The 20,691-nt window shown below is 43.0% G+C and overlaps 1 long non-coding RNA gene across 1 annotated transcript in view; it reads left to right on the forward strand.

Moving 5' to 3' along the window:
* The window catches only part of LOC132691626 (uncharacterized), a 58,493-nt gene extending 44,597 nt beyond the window's left edge, over positions 1-13,896 (forward strand). Inside the window, exons 4-5 of the long non-coding RNA XR_009615904.2 lie at positions 2,314-2,470; positions 13,748-13,896. This is a non-coding gene — a long non-coding RNA (uncharacterized LOC132691626). The remainder of the gene's footprint in view (positions 1-2,313; positions 2,471-13,747) is intronic.
* The last annotated feature ends 6,795 nt before the right edge of the window (positions 13,897-20,691 follow it).

Raw genomic sequence — 20,691 nt, forward strand, 5'->3', positions numbered from 1 at the left:
CTTGGGATTGAGGTCTCTCTCTCTCTCTCTCTCTCTCTCTCTCTCTCTCTCTCAAATATATATACGTATATATATATATATAATTTAAAAAATTTTTAATGTTTATTTCTGAGAGAGTGAGAGACAGAGCATGAGCTTATGAGGGGCAGAGAGAGAAGGAGACACACAACCCACAGCAGGCTCCAGGCCCTGAGCTATAGACCACAATCTGGGTTCAAACCCACAAACTGTGAGATCATGACCTGAGCCAAAGTCATATACTTAACTGACTGAGCCCCCCGGGCGCACCAATAAATAAGTTTTTTTTTTAAAAAGAAAAAAATACATGCTTTTTTCTTAAATCCATGGGTTATGTACACACACATCACTTAATGTCCAAGTGCTCGGGGATTTTCTTTTCTTGTTGTTACTAAATCTCCCTGTGACTTAAGAGTGTTCTTCTCTACAGTGTTCTGAAATTCTTTCCCATTTCATTCTTAAATTTGTTATGACTTTATGGCCCAATTGTGGTAAATGTTCTAGATATTTCTGAAAAGAATATAATCCCTGTGCTTGTTGAGTGAAATCTTGATTAGGTCAATTCTGTTCAGTATATTGTTCAAATCTTATTTTTCATTACTGAATTTTTGGTTTTGGTTTTGCTAGCTACTTCTGTCAGTTACTGAGAGAGGAGTGTTAAAATTTCCACAATGATTATTTGTCAATTTCTCCCTTCGGTTCTGTCAATTGCGTATATGTGTGTGTGTGTGTGTGTGTGTGTGTGTGTGTGTGTGTGTATGTGTGTGTGCACTGTTATTAGTGCTTACAAATTTAGAATTATTATGTCTCCATGATTGACTGCACATTTCTCTTTCTGAAATATCCCTTCTAATTTAATCATGCTTCTTTCCTTAAAGCCTATTTTGTCTGATATGGCACTTTGTCTAATAGGATTGCCTGGTGGATTTTTCTTGTTTTTTGTTTTTTGTATTTTTTTACTTCTCACATCTCAGTATCCTTATATTTAGTATCTTATAAGCAGCATGTAATTTGAGTATTTCCTCATCCATCTTGATAAGCTTTGTATTTTAATTGGAGTAATCTCCTTACATTTACTATCATTACTGACACATTTGATTATTTTAATATACTACATTACCATTAATTTCTATTCGTCCTACCTATTCCTTTTTATTTTAAGTTTATTTATTTTTATGAGAGAGAGAGAGAATGTGAGCAGGCAAAGGGCAGAGGGAGAGGGAGGAGGAATCACAAGCAGGCTCCACGCTCTCAGCACAGAGCCCTACGCAGGGATCCGTTCCGCGAATGGTGAGATCATGACCTGAGCCAAAATAAAAAATTAGACGTTTAACCAACTGAGCCACCCAGGCATCCAGGTCCTACCTATGCTACGTTCCTTTCCTTTTCTTTCATATGTTCTTTTGTATTAAGTGCTTTGCATTACTCCAGTTTTCTGCTCTATTTGTTCGCTAATTATACTTTTCAAAAAACCAGTCTTTCATCAGTTACTCTAGAGATTGAGGCATTTACCCTTCGCTTAAGTCAAATGTAAACCACTGCTTTGTCACTTCTTGGCCAAGGCAATGACCTTAGGACATTTTAACTCCATTTAATTATTCATGCTTTTGTACCATGGTTTCATGCCTTTTGAGTTATACATACTTACAAATCTGTGAAACATTTTAATTATTACTTTATATATTCCATTTTTATTTGGATTTACCCATATATTTACTTTTCAGGTTGTTTTCTGCATCTCTTAGCTTTAAGCTGAGGATCATTTTCTTTCTGCCTAAAAGAATTCCCTTTCCTATTTCCTTCAGGTCTGCTGATGATGGATTGTTTCCATTTCTCTTAGAAGTAATGGCTTGTTTTTTCTTTGTTTCTGAATGAAATTGGCATTGGGTCTGGAATTCCGAGGTCAGTTATTTACTTTCTGTATAGTAAAACCTTGGATTGCAGGTAACTTGCTCTGTGAGTGTTCTGCAAGACAAGCAAACATTTCTAATAAATTGTAACTCAATAAACGAGCAATGTCTTACAATAGGAGTAGTAGGTGACATTGTCACGTGATCACGACTTAGCCAATGGTTCTTCTCTCTCTCTCTCACTGTGGGATTGTGGGTGATTGTCTCCCATGCTCAGATGCTTGATCTCAGGCCATGGTGTTTGGCAGAAATCGGTGGTTTTTCAGGATGTTGAAGGTGCCCACAGCCGGCACCTAGTGTATTTTTTGTCACTTTAAAGCACCTATGGACAGGCCTTTGCTTTTCCATACGAGAGTAAGCTTACGAAAACTTTGCTTCATTCTAGGTCATTGGATAGATTCTTTATGAAAGTTGCACGAAAAGAAAAAGATTCCATTGAGCTAATAGATACCAGTGGTTCCATTAGCGATAGTGAAAGTGCTCCTACACGATAACCCTCTTCTCGCTTGTCTCTCTCACACTAGCCACGAAGGTTTTCAAAGGTAAGTGCAGATTCATTTGCTTATTTTTCTTGATATTTTGTATTTTCCTTATTATTTTGTATTATATTACAGTATTGTAATCATTTTTTTGTGAATATTTTTGGGTTGTGGAACGGATCCTCTGAGTTTCCATTATTTCTTATGGGAAAATTCACTTTGATATGCAAGTGCTTTGAATTGCAAGCATGTTTCTTGAACGAATTATGCTTGCAAACCAAGGTTTTACTGTCCTTTGAATTCATCATTCCATTGTCCCCTGGCTTCCATTATTGTGGCTGAGAAGCCAGCTGTCAGTCCAATTGTTGCTCTGCTTAGGGGAATTAGTCTCTGTGTCTTTTTCCAGGCTGCTTTTTCAGATTTTGCATTTGTCTTTAGACCCTGTATCACAGAGGGCTGCTACAAATTGATAGGACACTATCCATATCAGCAGTAAAGACTGCTTTACAGTCTTTACAAACCATGAAGAAAAAGACAACCCAATAGAAAAAAAATGGGCAAAGAAGGGCAACAAAATTCACAGAAAAGGAAAACAAATGGCACTTACACGTATGAAAAGACGCTTAGTCTCACTCAAAGTGAGAGGATGCAAATTAAAATCATAAAGGTACACCATTTTCTTACCCCTCTCGTAATGGACAAATCAGTAAGTTGATCGCCCTTTGTCAGCAAGGCCTCTCACGTATTACTGGTAGGATGGTAAACTGATAGACTTTCTTGGAGGGGCTATTTGGCCATATCTGTTCTCTATCAAATGTGCACTGAAAATGCACATTACCTGTTGAGTCAGAAATTCCACGTCTAGGAATTTATCCTACTCACCCGTGTGCAAAATAGCATGTTGTTTTTATCAGGTATGCTAAGACGTGCAGACGCGAATATGACTGTCAGGGAGAAAGGTTTTAGGCCCGGGGGCTTCGGGTAGGAGGCACACCACACCATGCAGGGTCATATGGAGAGGCACTAGCATCTGCCAGGAGGCAGAAGGAGTGAAGGCTAAGATAAGCAAGAGTCTCTCTTGTGGTTATTTTTTGGCGGCTGTTTTGTTTAAAGTTTATTTATTTCTTTTTGAGAGAGAGGGAGACAGAGTGTGAGCAGAGGAGGGGCAGAGAGAGAGGGAGACACAGAATCCAAAGCAGGGTCCAGGCTCTGAGCTATCAGCACAGAGCCCGACGCAGGGCTCGAACTCACGAACCACGAGATCGTGACCTGAGCCGAAGTCAGGCGCTTAACCGACTGAGCCATCCAGGCGCCCCTCTGTTGTGGTTTTTGAGGGAAGAGTGGGTGAGGCAAGGTAAGTAGGATAGACAGGTTTAGGATCAACTAGTGTGAATAATTTCTGTGGGCTCTGGGCATAGAGACGGCCCCCAGTTGTCTAACACTTGGCCCCGGCATGATTAGGGCAGATGGGTAGCAACCCAGGAGAACAAGAGCTCAAGAAAAGACCTGGTTGTTCTCTGGACTATTGCGCTTGCAGTTGAAAAACACACTCACAAGGGGGCCATTCGCTCCGAGAGTTGGCTAGCCCCAGAGGGGCTCTCCCCAGTTGGTAAGGCCCCAGATGCCCAAGCATCAAGAATACAGAAAATAAGAAACTGTGGTTGATACACACTTACACAAGTTTATTCATTGAAGCATTATTTGCACTAGCAAATATGCAAACAACCTCAAATCCATCAATAGGGAACTGGTAAATATATTCAGTTCCATTCAATGAACTATTTTTTAAAATATTTTTAATAGTTATTTACTTCTTGAGAGACAGAGAGAGACAGACAGACAGACAGTGTGAGTGGGGGAGGGGCAGAGAGAGAGGAGACACAGAATATGAAGCAGGCTCCAGCTCTTGAGCTGTCATGACAGCACAGTGCCGGATGCGGGGCTCGAACTCACAGACCGCGAGATCGTGACTTGAGCCGAAGTTGGACGCTTAACCAACTGAGCCAACCAGGTACCCCTCATTCAATGAACTATTGCATAGCCATACTAATAAATAACTGGCACTTTATGCACTAATTTGAAAGGCAACATAATTCAGTGGTTAAGAGATTAAGCTCTTAAACCAAATATTTTAGGGGTATAGCACAGCTTTACCCCTTTAAAAGTAGTTCTTAAAATATTGTTTCATAGTAGAGAAAGTAAGTATCCATGGAAAACAAAATTTACTTTTTTTTTCACCTTGCTGTTTTTGTGAAGACAACTGATGTTGTCAGTTCCTCATGTATCTAGGTTTCTAATTACAGGTGACCAAGGAATGAGCCCTAGCTAATCCACAGAATAAGCAGAATTCGGTAAGGCCAACATTGAAATAGGACTTAGGTAATTACCATGAACTATGAACTACCTAGAACAAATTTCAGGAAGCAAATGTGAACTCCCCGAGGCAATTGCATCAAACCACTGGCCTCGATTCTACCAGCAGGAAGTAACTGTGAGGGAGTAAGCTATAAATATCAAGTTTTGGCGCAAAAATGGAGCAAAGTGTTAATACATGTCCTCTGGTCTTCGTTCTACTGCCCTCCCATTTTTGATATTTTGTCTGTCCTTCTAATTTTTGTCAGATTTTTAAGAACTCATTATAAATTCTTCTCGCTAGATTTCAATATCCTTCACAATATGGGACTGAAATTCTGTGGTAATATGGGGCGAGTGGGGGGCTTGCACAAGGAAAGAACACGTTTATACATGTAAATGATAAAGCGTTACACTCTTATGAAGTATGATCTATCCATTCAACAACCCAACTGTGGCAGATTGACCGCCATTTACCTAAAATCTATTCTCTCCATTGCATTTACTAACAGAAACCCAGTTGTGTTGGGGAGGGAAAGGCATTGTGCTCAGCTAAACAACCTATACATCCTATCCCTCCTTGAATCTCAAAAGTCTTCTTGGAGATGTTTGCTTTCATAAATATGGGTACTATTTCTTCCACTTTATTCCTTTCTTCTTGCTGCTTAGAATGTGGACATGATGTTAAAAACTGCAGAGGCTTCTTGGAACCATGAAGGAAAACCCAAGAGTTCACAGAGACCTTGGCCCCGACATCCTTGGGCCATTGAGCTAACAGTAGCCATCCCTTGTGCCCAGATTTCTTGATGCATGAGGAATCAAAATAAACAAACTTGTGGGCTTGGAGTATTAGTAAATGATAACTTCCAGCTCCCCCGGGGGAGAAAAAGCCCAGATTTTCTGTTGAATAAGTTCTCCCACTGAAGCTGATTTCAAGCTACCAATGTGATGTCCCTGAATGCAAAGATGAGAACAGATACATAATACCACACTAGTATATAGTATTCTAACTAGAAAATAAAATAGATGCAAATAATCATGGGAGCACAGATGATGGCAAATGTACTAAAATAATTAGGATGTAAGGATTTTTGTATATTTATTATCTTTGTTTGTAATATAATTGTACATTTATACCACTTAATTTTAATAATGGTCGTATTGGGGTTCAGTCGGGTGAGCCTCTGACTCTTGGTTTCAGGTAAGATCATGATCCCAGGGTCATGGCATCAAGCCCTGCGTCAGGCTCTGCTCTGAGTGTGACGCCTTCTTGAGATTCTCTCTCTCTCTCTCTCTCCTTCTGCCCCTCTCTCCCATTCACATGCTCTCTCTCTCTCTCTCTCTCTCTCTCAAAAAAAATAAACCTAAAAAATAAAAATAAAAAATGAATCATAATAATGGCTGTATTTTAAAACTGACTTGCAAATTTCCTGAAAATTCAGTACTCCTTTCTTGTGAGCCAGGATGCATCCAGTCTAACACACCATTCGGTTTAAGCCTGTTGCTATAGGAATTAATATATCAGCCAAGGTTATTTCCCATCATTCTTCAGTCTGGGCCTCTAGGTCGTCTCACATCTCCCTTTCATTATTTTCTATCTTTAAAAAAAATACAGGCCTGTGTCCTATAGGAGTCCTTCTGGAAAACTCTGTGCCTATGATGGACAGACACTGGGGTCACCCCCATGTCCATACCTTTTATAATCCCCTACCCTTGCATATGGGTGGTGCCTGGGACTTGCTTCTCTCCAGAATCCATTGGTGCTGCTATCCAATAGGATGTGGCAAAGGTGATGGGATGTCACTACCATGATTGTATTAGGTTCTACATGGATGAGGCTCCATCTTGCTGCCGTGCACTGGAGAGCTTCTCCTTGCTGGCTTGATGCAATAAGCAGCCATGTTGAGGTAATGCGATTGTTAAGGAACTGCTTGTTCGTGGCCTCCAGGAGGCTAGCAGCCTCCATCTGATAGCCAGCCAGGAGAAGAATGGGCCCTCAGTTATATAGTCATCAAGAAATTAATCCCAATGACAACCTGAATCAGTCTGAAAGAGGATTATCCTCCAGTGAAGCCTCCAGATTAGAGTACCTCTTCATCACACAGCCTCATGTGATGTTGAGCAGAGAACCAGCCAAGCCGAACTTGGGCTTCCGACCCACAGAAACTCTGAGATAATGAATGTGTTGTTTTAAGACACCAAGCCTGTGGGTGATTGTTACATGGGCTATAAAACAACTATGATGCCCCACCGTCGTCTTCCTCCCTGCTTTCATTACCACTTCGTTTCCATACCAAGAAAATCACACAACTTAGGAGATCTGTGCTATGGGCTTAACATTCATTGATTCCAGAAGTCTCCTCCATGTTAGCGATGTGTATACACGGGCCACTCCTGCCTGGATACATTCAGACCTGTCCAGTTCCACTGTTAATAATTTGCATGACATGTGTTCATCAGATGCATATGCAACATGAAGTAGGAAGGCATGACCAATTTTTTTTTAACTGATGGAATAGATGAGAATAATGAGAAAAACAGCAAGATAATGGTTATGAATGTAACATATCTTCAAGTTCAAAAGAATAGAATATGAGAGACCTGAATTACCAGCAATACAGATGTTTGGAAACAGTTGACCACAGAAGGAATGAAGAGTCAAAAAGACCTGTCTGTTGTGTGTTTTTCCAACACTGTCAAGCAGTTAACTCAATGTTGACATTTCCTGCCGGGAGATAGTGTCTGATCCCCCAGGATAAGGGCCCGGTCCTACAACACTGGCCCCCTCCAGGTTCTCACCTGTGCTTCTGACTGACCACAGATTGAAAGTTCCAACAACCCCCTCCTTTGGTTCAATTAATTGCTAGAGTGGCTTACAGAACTCAGAGAAATACTTTACTTATTAGATTTCCAGGTTATTATAAAAGGATCTAACCCAGGAACGGCCAGATGAAGAGTTGCACAGGGCCAAGTATCTGAGAAGGGGCCTGGAGCATCCATGTTCTGAGTGCCCCACTGTCCCTGAGTCTCCACGTGTTTACCAGCCTGGACACACTGGAAACCTTCTCCTGGCCCCACTCAGTCCTTTTGGGGTTTTATAGAAGCTTTATTACATATGCACAATTGGTTTACTCATTGGCCATTGGTGATTGAACTCAATCTTCAGTCCCCCTCTCTCCAAGGAGAGCTTCAGTGGGGGAAGGCAGGCAGAGGGTTTGGACTGAAATTTCCAACCCTCTAGTCACATGGTTTGTTCCCCCCAAAACCAGCTCCAGCCTTAGGTTACTGAGGGGCTTTCCAAAAGTCACTTCATTAATATGAGCTCAAACAGAGTTCCTTATGAATGACAAAAGACACTGTATCACTGAGGAAACCCCAAGGATTGAAGAGCTTTCTGCCAAGAACTGGGACAAAGACCAAGTGTATTTTTTACTTTATCACTAACTGTAAATATCTATGTTGAAGAAAAACCTAGGCCAGGAAGATGTCTGAAATAAGTAGTTAAGGGGCACCTGGGTGGCTCGGTTGAGCATCTGATTCAGGTCATGATCTCCTGTTCCTGAGATCGAACCCCGTGTCGGGCTCTGTGTTGACAACCCAGAACGTGCTTGGGATTCTCTGTCTTTCCTTCTCTCTCTGCCCCTCCTCCTTGCCCAAAAATAAATAAGTAAACTGAAAAAAAAGTATTTGAATTCACCATTATCCAAGGCGCCATTTAAGAATATGTTTCTATGTGGGGAAGTATATTCATCCCAAGGCATGCAAAAAATTGCTAATTATGGTTCTTACAGAGTCCAATTTGAAGATATAAAATCATTTTAACTCTTGGCTTGCCCATCAGGACCTACAGCATTGTACGTCCCTCCCTCTCTCCTTGGCTTGGTCAGTCTCAATATAGCTGATTGTATCAGTTATTTATTACTGCAGAGCAAACAATTCAAAATTTAATGACTTAAAATAAAAACCATCCTATTTACTCATAGTTCTGGAGGTCAGTAATGTAGGCTGAGGTCAACAGGGTAAGTAACTTTTGCCTGTGTGGCCTGGAGTACTCAGAGAGGCTGAAGTCTTGGGGGGTCAGCTGGGGGCTGGGTGGTCTAGGGGGTCCTAGCTAGGTTGGTTCATCTCTGTTCTGCATAGTTTCATCTTCTAGTGGGCTAGCCTGGGCTTCTTCACGCAGCAGTGGTGGCATTTCTGGGGGGACAAGAACAGAAGGTGCAAGACCTCCTGTGGCCTAGGCTTGGAGACTGTGCAACATCACAGTCCAACATTTATTAGTCCAACATTTTATCCAACATTTTATTAGTCAAAGGCAGTCCCAAGGCTGCCCAGGTGGAAGGGGTAGGGCAATAGGTTTCACCCCTTGATGGGACAAGCTGCAAGGGACAAATAGCTTTGTGCTGTTTTTAATCGCCCACATCAAGAAATCCATCTAACTTTATCCTTTCTTGTACCGATGCCTAGTTTTCTGTCTGTATCCGTTGGTGATGCCAGTCCAACAGGATGGGAGTGAAAGCCTTTTCCAAAAATGATTCCAGCTGTGATGGGGCAGCTGTAGCCTCATTACAGTCTTTGTGGTTGTTGATAAGGTCAGGCACATCAGACCTTTTCGGAAACTCTGTCGCCAGTATCTTGTAGGAAGAGGAGGCAGAATGGTCCCAATTTGCTACCCACGACAGATTGCCAGGGAAATGGTTGCTTTTTTATACTCAAGTGCCTTTTTCACAGAACCCTTGCTGATAAACTAGTGTTAGCTGAAGACCAGTTAGCATGCTGACATTTCTCTAAGAGTTGTTATCTCTAGGCACCTGTGGATAAATGTGCTAATGAGAGACTTTTCTTAAGGGCTCTTAGATCCATGATTATTCCAAGCCATGGTTGAATGCAAACATCATCAGAACAGCGTGTTATGCTTAATAGCTGAGAATGCCTCTGTAATACTTAATCCCCTTTATGCTCGTGACAGATCAGCCTCTGAAATAGGAGCACGGCCCCAGGGGAAACGCAGCTTACTCATCAAGCCTCAGGTAGGAAAGCACCAACAAGTAATGACTTCCCAGCCGTGGGATGTTTCTAGAGTCGATATATTTCCAGTCTAACCGAGACAGGAACCAAAGTGATCTTTTTCCATCAAACTTCATTATTCAAACCGTTTATGGGATAATTCTCTGAGAGAAGCTGTTTCTTAACACTTCCTTGGTTGAGTAAGCGGCCAGTGGAAAGATTCTATATATCACTCAAAGGCTCTAATCAAAGGGAGTCTTGGAGACCTCCACTGTTTACACAAATCTGGTGACCAGGCATTTGGAATTTGTTCAAGTTCCTATGGGATCAGTGTGATCCTTGATGGTCTACCTAATAACATTAAGGCCTTAAACCCTGACCTTGGGCAGTTTTACTCTTCCCTTCTTAAGGTTTTCATGTTCCGTGTGGACTGTCCTCAATTGTGGTTGTTACTTTATCAATTAAAAGTATTTCTTTCTGCGGCACCTGGGTGGCTCAGTCTGTTAAGCATCCCGACTCCTGATCTCAGCTCAGGTCTTGATCTCAGGATTGTGAATTCAGGCCCCATCCTGGGCTGCACTCTGGTTGTGGAGCCTACTTAAAAAAAAAAAGAAGAAGAGAAGGACAAGGAGAAGAAGAATTTCTTCTTACTGCTTGAAACTTCTCTTTCCCAACATGGCCTTTCCTTTTACTTTCTATCTTCATTCTCTGATGGGACTTGTTTACTTTTTAAGTTAGGATTTGGTGCCCGAAACAGAATCCACAAGGATTTAATTAGGGAAGCGGTGGGAAAGCCAGAGAAGTGGCATTTTAGATGAGTTTCCAGGAGAAACTCCTAGAATGCCAAAGAACTGATTACCAGTGAGTGGCTCCCTCTCCTAAAATCAAGAAAGTAGGCAATCAGGAGGCTGTTTTAGAATCTACTGAGTTCAAGAACATGGCACTAGAGCTGCAATCTAGGGCTGAAGAAACTGGGATCTGAAAGTTAGGATCAGAAAGTCAGTGCTTCTGATCACCCACAGAGCTGGACAGGTACTCCAGAAAATTCCACCATCCCTTGACCTTGCTTGCCTGTAGCAAATAGCGAAAAGCAGCATGAAAATGGTTACTATCTCACTTCCTCCTTGCAAATATCACACAAGTAAATCTAATGAAAGGAAGCAAATTTCTAACTGAAAGAATCTGGGAAGTGTGGTAGTTTGAGGCCTTCTACCCTGTGCACTAAGGACACCCTAAAAAAGAAATGAACAGGAGTACCTATTGGCTAAATCCTGCGGGGCGACTCTCACTGCTCATCCTCCCCTCTGACGACATTAAGTGGAATATTTAACAAACAAGCATGTGCCAGGCAGTCCTAAACTCATTTTTCAACATTATCCCACTTAATGCTTACATCACCCCCCTAAATTAGGTGCTATTCACCCAGTTGTCCAGATGACGAAACATGGGGTCAAGGAAGTGAAGGAATCTGCCCAAGGCCACAGAGTAGGAAGGGGAAAGCTGGTAATCGGACCCAGGTTTGTGTGATGCCAAAGGGAATATGTGTCCAAGCCTACTTGGTGCCAAAAGCTGTGATCATAACCACTACATTAGACCACCTTACAGAGGTGCGCATTCGGCGCCCAGAGATGGGGCTCAGCCAGCCTCGCACAAAAGAATAGATTTTCATTCCCCTTTCTGGAATGGGACCATTTGCTTCATTCCCTTAACCCACTCCAGCCAGCTCTGTATCCTGAGTAAACATGGGCCAACGAGAGAGGTCTGACAATACTCTTGCTACATGACATTAACCGTGGCTTCCTTCACCGCCCATACGCCAATCGGTTATTCTCACAGAGAGACTTGAAAAGCATTGAGAATCTAATGGTGTAAAAAGAGCTTGAGAAGGATTTTTAGCTCCGTGTTCATAATCATCCCATGCATAATGAATATCACTCACAAACATCGGGACAGTGAACACAGGCCCTCACATCTACTGCTGACCCAATGATGAAGAGCCTTTCGGTAGGTGAAAATCAAGACAAGGGCATAGGCTCACCCACTTGATCGGGCACCAAGGGCTATTTAATGCATTTTCTTCTACTCTGATAAAGAATGTAATTTAGAATCTGCTGGAAAAAATCCCCCTCTGGAGGCTGCTTGAAGCATTCTTCTGTCATGGCTGATTACTACACTAGTGTTTATTGTCAGCAAAACGAAAACACAAAAATACCATTCTTGGCATCATGCTTCTTTTTTTCCATTATAATCCAATCAAGGTTTAAATCCTCTCAACTGAGCAGTTCTTCCTTCAAAGAGAATGCTGCAAGAGTCCACGATGGACGTGAGGTGAGCATGCGTCGGCTCCGACCTTCACCGGACTCGGAATCTGGCCAGTCCTCTGGCCATGGGCAGCCTCGCCTCTGCACTCAAGACATTTTCTTCTTGGACACAAACACCTCGAGAGAGTTTCTGGCCCTTAGAGGGAATCACGTCACACACACGAAGAGATCAGTAAGAAATGCTTTCAGCAGGCAGGCTTTTTGAGAACTATCACTTCCTAAAAAATGTAGCATAGGCTGCCAAGAGGGGTTATTTTTATCTGAGGAGTCCCATGGGCTACACCCTCCTTAAAAGGATAGGATAATGAAAATACACCTTCCTTCTTCCTCTTTGAGGATCTCTTTACCAACAGTAAATGTTCTCAACTAGCCATGAAGTACCCCTTCTGCCTAGAAATCACCTCAGCATGTGTGGGGCGTTAACTAAACGTGGGTGGTGATTCATCATGAGTAATAGTCGATGCTGTGGCATCATCGGTTGGGAGAATAAAAAGTCCTCCTTTTATCAGTCAGATTGTCTGCTCTTTTTATCTTAACAGATAATAATGTAATATCCCACGCTAGCACCCAAATGCTCAACTCCCTTTTTTGTTTCTTATATAATTATTTGCAAATTCTTCCTAACTCCCGTGTGATGCACCTGTCTCTGTGGGAATCATTACTGTTTTCAAATATGAACGGTTATTTATTATATTCAATGTCCAGTCTTCTTGGGGTTGAGTAGTTCTAGTTCATTTGGCTTTTCCTTAGCCTCCAGCATTAGAAAGTCAGCTTTGTGACTCATCTCTAAAGGCTCTCCTGGTTCTGCATATTCCTGTTCTCTAAAACCCTGGGCGAGTTCTGATCTCCTGGAGCACAGAGTGTCATACAGTGTCCCAGCCTCCATATGTGCAAGAGGAAAATGACCTGCCCTGAAAAGGAACCGACTCTTCTTTACAGATAGGGACTTACGTTAGGAAAGGGATTTATCAGCCCAGCTGGCATGTGAGTGGAGAGTAAATGGTAGTGCCTGAGCCTGAGCTCAAATTGAGATGGAACCAAAAATATCTCATCAGTGAATGATGTCCACTCAGTTATATTACTTGTGTCCAAAAACAGTGACTCAAAACTTCTCCGTGCCCCAAATTCCCTTATCGGTTATTTTTCCTGGTGTCTCTTTTGTAAACTACTTTCCTTTAAACTTAGATTATGTACCGTTAGTCTGTTTGAAATTCTTGATTTTTAATTGTATTAAAAAAAAATTTTTTTAAACTAATGATGGTTAGCATTTTACTAAAAGTTTATGTCCACTAACGAGTATGCAAGATATATTTGCTATTTACTTTTTTGTAATGTTTTCTCATAAAAGGAAACACAAAATAGTACCTGCAGGAGACCCCTCACCCTGACCGTGCTGTGCTCAGATGTCCGTAGCTGTCTCCAAGAGAGGGTTATTTTTATTAAACCGAGACACGTACTGACACAAAATTCATAAAATAATCTCCCTGCATGAGCACAAGTTGTATAACAACACAACCCATCTGGGGGTTTGGACTATATAGAAAAAAACTGATCGATTTGTCATGGGGTTTCAAAAACAAAGGGTGAGGAGGAAGGTGTCCCCTCATGTGTCTGTGAGTGAATATTTAATTTCCTTAGCCAACCGTTCCCTCCCCATGTCTAGGGTGATGTGAAAAGGGTGATACCACATCATTACCCTCTGGCTACGTGAACAACCACTAAATCCACAGTTTTCTGCCTCCCTTACCTACCTCAGTGTTTCTTCAGAGGCATCATCCATGAAATGAGCTGGCTTCATAGCAACCCCCGGAGAAGTGTAAGTGATTTTTTTTTTTTATCTGACGGATATGTGTCTTCCTCAATTACATTGGCAGATACCAGCATGTTACTGTCTGACTTGAATATTAAATATCATCTGCATAAATTGTTATATCATATTGGCCACTCATATGAGGCTCTGGAACACCAGCCATTCAACACTATGTTCTAACCTGTCCCCAAGAAAAAGCTTCACCACCCCCCCCCCCCCGCTGCCCTGCTATCAGTATCATGGAAATCATGTTCGTAAGAGTTTCTTTCCAAGGAAAGTGCATTCATTCGCAATTTACTTTTCCCACTTATATTCATTGAATATATCAGTATGTGCTCGTCGGATGTTTTGATGAACACGAGGTGTACAGAATTCTGGAATGAGTCGGTAAAAATCCAGTCAAGAGCACGGAATCTTGAGATTTTTGTTAACCCACAGCCTTGCCATGAGTCAATGACGATTTAAGGTGCTGACCTCACCCCCACCACGCCAGACTCCCGCAGGTTCTTCCTTTACGTGATCTAAGGGTATAGGGACTCAGCCCGGAATCTCTGCTCCAGGGGACAGTGCCTCAGAAGACTTTCTTAGGTGGCCCTTCCACCCAGTAACCCCGAGGCTGAGGATCACGAAAACACACAGCCACCTCCGCCAGCAGCTAAAATGTAGGCTAACGTAATAACCATGGAGATCACGCCACAGGTGGGATTTTGTGGTTGGTGATGTTGGGTTGAGGTGGGGTGTTGATTACTGTTGTTTTGCTTTGCTTTTTTCTCCCATAATGTTCACTTGGTGAATGAGTGTGGGGGCAGTTTGGTGACCATGACCTCAGGCACTCTGTTAGCTGATCCTCTGTTCTTCCGGCCTCTCATAAACTCCAGTGGTCTTAGAATTCAGCTCTTTCCTTGTCCCCCTTCCTCTGCCACCTCACAGCAAGAGGCTTCAGTGGCTTTATTATTAAGCAAGGAGGCTGGCAGGGCCAAAGCTAAGCTTTTAATGCATCTGGCACTGGGATCCTACATGTGTCTCCACCGACTTGCATGGGACGAGAGTCCCCTAGGGCCCAGACACTTTTGGACACATTTAGATACTAGGAGACTAAAATTGCGGAACAGACAAAAGCCAAACTACAAAAGGGGACTTTAGGCCTCTGAACGAAAATTCAACTTGAGGGAAGAAGACAGATCAGTCGGTCTCAGCACCTAATGGAAGGAGGGGCAGCATGGTTCTGGAACCCACGTGGTAGTTCTGCCCCATGGGCGTGCATCCTCCACAGGTGGGCAACTGTGTGTGAAGAGCTGTACAAGCTCCTCTAGGAGGGACAAGGGGGCCATCTGGGAAAATTCCACATAGAGGAGAAACCACTCCCAAACCGGGCGTGGGTTTCCATTGCTGGCTCGTCACCAGCCCATCTCCACCTCCCTCCACCAGGGTGAGCTGACTCGTTCTCGTGGGTCCCACTACCACGTGCCTCCTGATGGCTCTTGAACCCTTTCTGCAGCCCACACTTGCCCTGTGTGCATCCGCGTGTGTGCCCCGAAACTGCCCATCAAAAGGCACCACAGATTTTAACCTATTCAAACTGAACTCATTTTCCTATCCCTCCACACACCCCCACCCACACCTGTGTTCCCTGTCCGCCGAGTAGTATGATGTTGTGAAAGACCAATAGAGCTTTTAAAAAACGTAGTTCCCTGCCAGGGAAAAATTCGTGCTTTTTAAGTGCTGAAGATGGGGAGTTTGTGATGATTATTGTAATTAAGAATTGAAAACTGTTGGGGCGCCTGGGTGGCTCAATCGGTTAAGCAGCCCCTTCTTGATTTCCGCTCAGGTCGTGATCTCGTGGGTTCTTGAGTTGACTCCTGCATCGGGCTCTGTGCCAAAGGATTCAGCTTGGAGTCTGCTTGGGATTCTCTCTCTGCCCCTGCCCCTGCCCCCACCTCTTGAAAGAAAGAAATAAACTTAAAAAAAAAGAAAAAGAAAAGAAAACTATTACTCTGGAATGGCCAAAGTGAATTTGGAAATCTGCCAACAGTTAAAAACAAGCCCCTTACAGAAGGTGGCTGCCTTTGTGGTCAGCACAGCATAATACTAGAATTGTCAAATCACTGTGTTGTGCGTCTGAAACTAACGTGACATTGCGTGTCAACTACACTTCAATAAAAAGCAATCAAAAAAAACTAGTGAGAAACCAGCCCCAGACTTCTGTTAGGTCATGGGTTTCGCTCCAGGTGCTTGTCCTCTTTGGTTCAGAGTCAGTGGCAATGGAACACGGCTTTGATATTTCTTAGGCAAGTCTGGCTGTTGCCAAGTAACAGCTTTTACAACTTCTACTGGGCCACCAAGCCAGGAAATCTGGGGTTGATATCCTGGTTGTCTCCGTCCTCATGCACACTGCCTCTTATCAAGCCTTGAGTGCCTCTTGTCCTGGATCCTCAAGATGTGGCCAGAGGAGCAACATTCCCAGCATCACCCGGGAGCTTGTTGGAAAGGCAGAATCTCGAGCCCTGCCTCAGACCTGTGCAATCAGGGTCAGCTTTTCGACAAGATCTCCAGGTGTGATTCATGGGCACATGTGCGTCCGAGAAGCACTGTGCTCACTCCTGTCCCTGTGACCATGCGTCTGCAGCTCACCCTCCAGCTCTTTTAGACCTTCCTACAGTGTAGCTGTGACCAGTGCACCCTGAACGGTTTTATTTGTGTAACATCCTGCACCCTGGCCCCCCTTTGCTGAAATCTGTCCTTTCTGACCCTGGCTAAACATGAGAATCATGGGGATTGCTTTAAATATTTCGTTTTAATGTTTTCTCATTTTTTGAGAGAGAGACAGAGCACGAGCAGGAGAGGGGCAAAGAGGGAGACACAGAATCCGAAACAGGCTCCAGGCTCCGAGCTGTCAGCACAGAGCCTGACGCGGGGCTTGAACTCACAGACTTCGAGATCATGACCTGAGCCGAAGTCGGACACTTAACAGACTGAACCATCCCAGAGCCCCTTTCAAAAAATGTCAATGCCCTTGCCCCAGTCCCTGAAATTCTGATTCAGTGGAAATGAAGGTTTGGTCTAATGTTTAAATTCCCCTCACCTGATGTTAATGAGTAGCCACGAGTTGAGAACCATTGAGCCAAAGATGAAGTTTTAATTCACTACGATGGCAGGTGAGTCTCTCTAGGGCTGAGCCTCTCGCTGGCTTTCTCTCTGTCACCACGCTGTGTCCCGTCATGCCGAATCCATAGTTGACAGCCCAAACCATTTGTTGGATGAATGAGTGTTTGCATCTCCTACACCGGGAATGGTGATCTGTGGAAAGAATGTGTATTCGCTGCATTCTGAGAAACGCAGAGGCTGCATTCGTGGGCGGAACGAGGGAATGATGGAAGATACGTTTTTCAATTTACGACAAAGCAAATGCCTCATTTAACGACAGCCAGGGACTGCAGACAGCCATGTGGGAATGCCCTTTATGGCCCCATGGATGATTCTACACAGTGACAGCTCTTCTCCTCCCAGACTGGCAGGCAAACAGGAAGCGATGGGTCTTGCTACCCAATCAAATATTTTCTGCTTTTAATTGAGTGGCAACAGAGCCAACGGAGCTTTATCGGAGGGACTTGGTCCTAGAGATGAAAACATAGACATTTTTTTAGTTTGCAAATGGCGTTATTGTTTTTTCCATTTGCCAAAACATAAACATGCTTGGGTTTTTTTCTGATTTTCCTTATATTCCTGACTGACAGAGAGGCCATGGCTAACCACGCCTTTTACACAAAAATGACTGTTAAAAATTTGGTCTACTTCATGTTTTTAAAAGCCAATCAGAGGCATCGTGACACCGCATTTCTCCAGCATCTCTTTAACATCTGGACATGGCTTATGTGCCGTAATGCTGCAAGACATCCGGAACCCTTAGTGCTGTCACTAACAAAACCATAACCATACTGCTGTTATCACACCCAACAGAATTATCCACAATTCCTTTGTACGTATCATCCGTTTCTCTCTTGAGCAAGCTCTCCAGGTTCTGTCTTTATTAACCTCACCCCCTACTCCCCCCCCCGGCAAATCCTTGTGCCCTGCTCTGTCCATTCAGCCAGACCCTCTGGAAAAGTACTTCCTGGGAACACCCAGCTTCAAAAGAAGGGTGAGTCACATTGAAAGTACATCATCACGTCCATTCCTGCCTTCCACCCCATCTGTGTAGAAAAGTCATAACATTCTGATTTCTGGAAGATTAAGGCACCTGGTTTTTCTCTTAAAGGGGAAAAGCAATAGGTCAGCTCACTTCCTTCTTTCTCTATTTTTAAACAGCCTTTTCTCTAACAATTTCCTTTCCTGTTACGCCGTGCCCACATTTCTCCTTTCCTTCTCACTTACCCTCCTCCTCACCTACCGAAGATTACTCACATGGTACTCAGGATACCAAGTTAACTCACAAACAGTTCTCTGGAAAACCTAAGCCTGATTTTCAGTAACCTGGATCAAGGGTTTTTTAAGCATTTGATTCTCAGTCTTAAACACAGTCTATTAATTATTCCATTAACAGTGATGAATCCCACTATGCCTCTTCCCCCTTAGGGTGAATTCACTCAGCTGAAGACAGGCTTTCCACTGAGACCCATTTAAGAGAAAAGGGCATTAACATTGAAATGGATTTTTTAAATATAAAGTAACACTTATTTACTAACACCAAGTTAATTCTGTACAGGAATGCTCTGTGCGTGGTTGAAAAGCCATTGCCACCAAAAGTCCGGAAGTGTTGGGACAACTGGAGGCGAATCCCGGAACATAGCTATAGCCTTATAGAAGCAAACACACGGTGTTTAGGACCCCACTACTGAATTCTGTTAACGTTTATTTAGCAATTTGCCATGCCTCAGTGAATCCTTAGAACAACCCTAAGAGGTAGGTATGATTATATCCATTTCAGGCAAGGGAGGGGCAGAGACAGAGGGAGGGAGAGAATCCCAAGCAGGCTTTGTGCTGTCAGCGCTAAGCCCAACGTGGGGCTTGATCTCACGAACCACAAGATCATGACCTGAGCAGAAATCAAGAGCTGGATGCTTAACTGACTGAGCCACCCAGGTGCCCCTTAAACCCTATAATTGTTTTAAACCTCTGGTTGTGCAATTGGCACTCGACCTGTCCCTCTCACAACTGTAGTACATGCACACACACATGCACATGTACACACACACAATACATCCCTACAGAATCCCCACGTCCTTAGTTTAATTGCCCTATATGACAAATATTCCTCTGACCCAAGAGGCATTTTCAAGACCAAACTTGGCACGGCTCATATAACAACTAAACACATCTAGGGGAGACCATTTTTCCTGGAACAGGATGCCTTTAGAAATGAAAACTCAGAGCAGTTGTTCAGGTGACAATTGTATTACTACTTCAGTCTACTCAGAGGACAACAGTAATAGATACACAAATCCTTGGCTATAGATTCATTACTGACTCAACGAGCATTAATTAAGACACTTCTGCTTTCACAGCCTGTGAGATTTTTGCCATCAAAGGTATTTCATCAACCAGACTTATGTCCCAGAGAGAAAATAGCTGCCCACCTGAGAAGCTGGAGTGGCCGGGAAGGATGAGATTAAATTATCAGAATGCAGGCCAGTGAAACAGAGTTATTGCAGGTGATAGCTGGACATCTGAGGGGGGGAAAAAAATAAAATAACGACCCTCAAACTCCAGAATCCTGCAGCTTAAAAATATGCTTTGTAAACTGAAAATTTTAGTAGTTGAATTCACTGTTCTTATCTAAATTGATGGCCTCAAAAATCAAGAACACCTCAAAGAATACAGAGAAGAAAATTATGGGGGCAAGAGAAGAGGCTCGGAGAATAGATTAAGGAAACAGCATGTGGAAAATTAATGTCTACACAGTCAGGGCATCTGTTACCAAGGTATGGTAAGTATCACAGTTATGTTAGGAGCGAGATCAATACCAGCATTCTTATGAACGGGATGATAAAATGTCAACGACTTGCTTTCACATTCTCAAAACAAAAACAAAAAACCCAAGCAGAATGAGGGAAGATGCAACTAGATGAAGTAAGAATGATAATATGTTGATAACTGTTGAAACTGGATAACGGTGCGAGGGAATTCTTAATAGTGTTTTAAAAGAAGTCGAGTTAAAACAAAGTGACAGAGAATGGTGGAAAATTGAGGGTGACAGCGGTATGGTAGACCACACGCTCTGAAGAGCCTGCTCCCACTGAAATGTAACTAGTTCCTTGGTAACTTACAACAAACAAAAGCTATCATGATAATGTATGTTGGACATACCAGAAAGTAAAGGAAATGTTCAAGAACCAGAAAGAAAAGAAAAAGAAGAACGAGGCCTTAATCTTGAGTTGGGAATATAAGCAATACACAGGTAAGTAGGAAGATTAATAACACATGGCAATCCAGTGGGGTAATCTTTTGAACTGATAGTGCTAGAACAATTTGATTTTCATATGCAAAATTATAAACAGGTACATAAGGCTGACCCTTCCCTCACACCATATACAAACGGAACTTAAAATGAATCGTAGGTGTTGGGGGGGGGGGGGGTTGGTGCCTGGGTGTCTCAGTGGTTAAGCCTCCGAGTTCAGCTCAGGTCATGATCTGGTGGTTCCTGAGTTTAAGCCCTAAGTCAGGCTCTGCACTGATAGCATGAAGCCTGCCTGGGATTCTCTCCCTCTCTCTCTCTCTTATTGCCCCTCCTCCACTCATGCTTTCTTTCTCTCCCTCTCAAAATAAAATAAGCTTAAGAAAAAAAGAAAGTGAATCAAAGA

This window comes from Panthera onca, chromosome B1 (assembly GCF_046562875.1).
Source record: "Panthera onca isolate mPanOnc1 chromosome B1, mPanOnc1 haplotype 2, whole genome shotgun sequence".
NCBI classification, from domain to species: Eukaryota; Metazoa; Chordata; class Mammalia; order Carnivora; family Felidae; genus Panthera; species Panthera onca.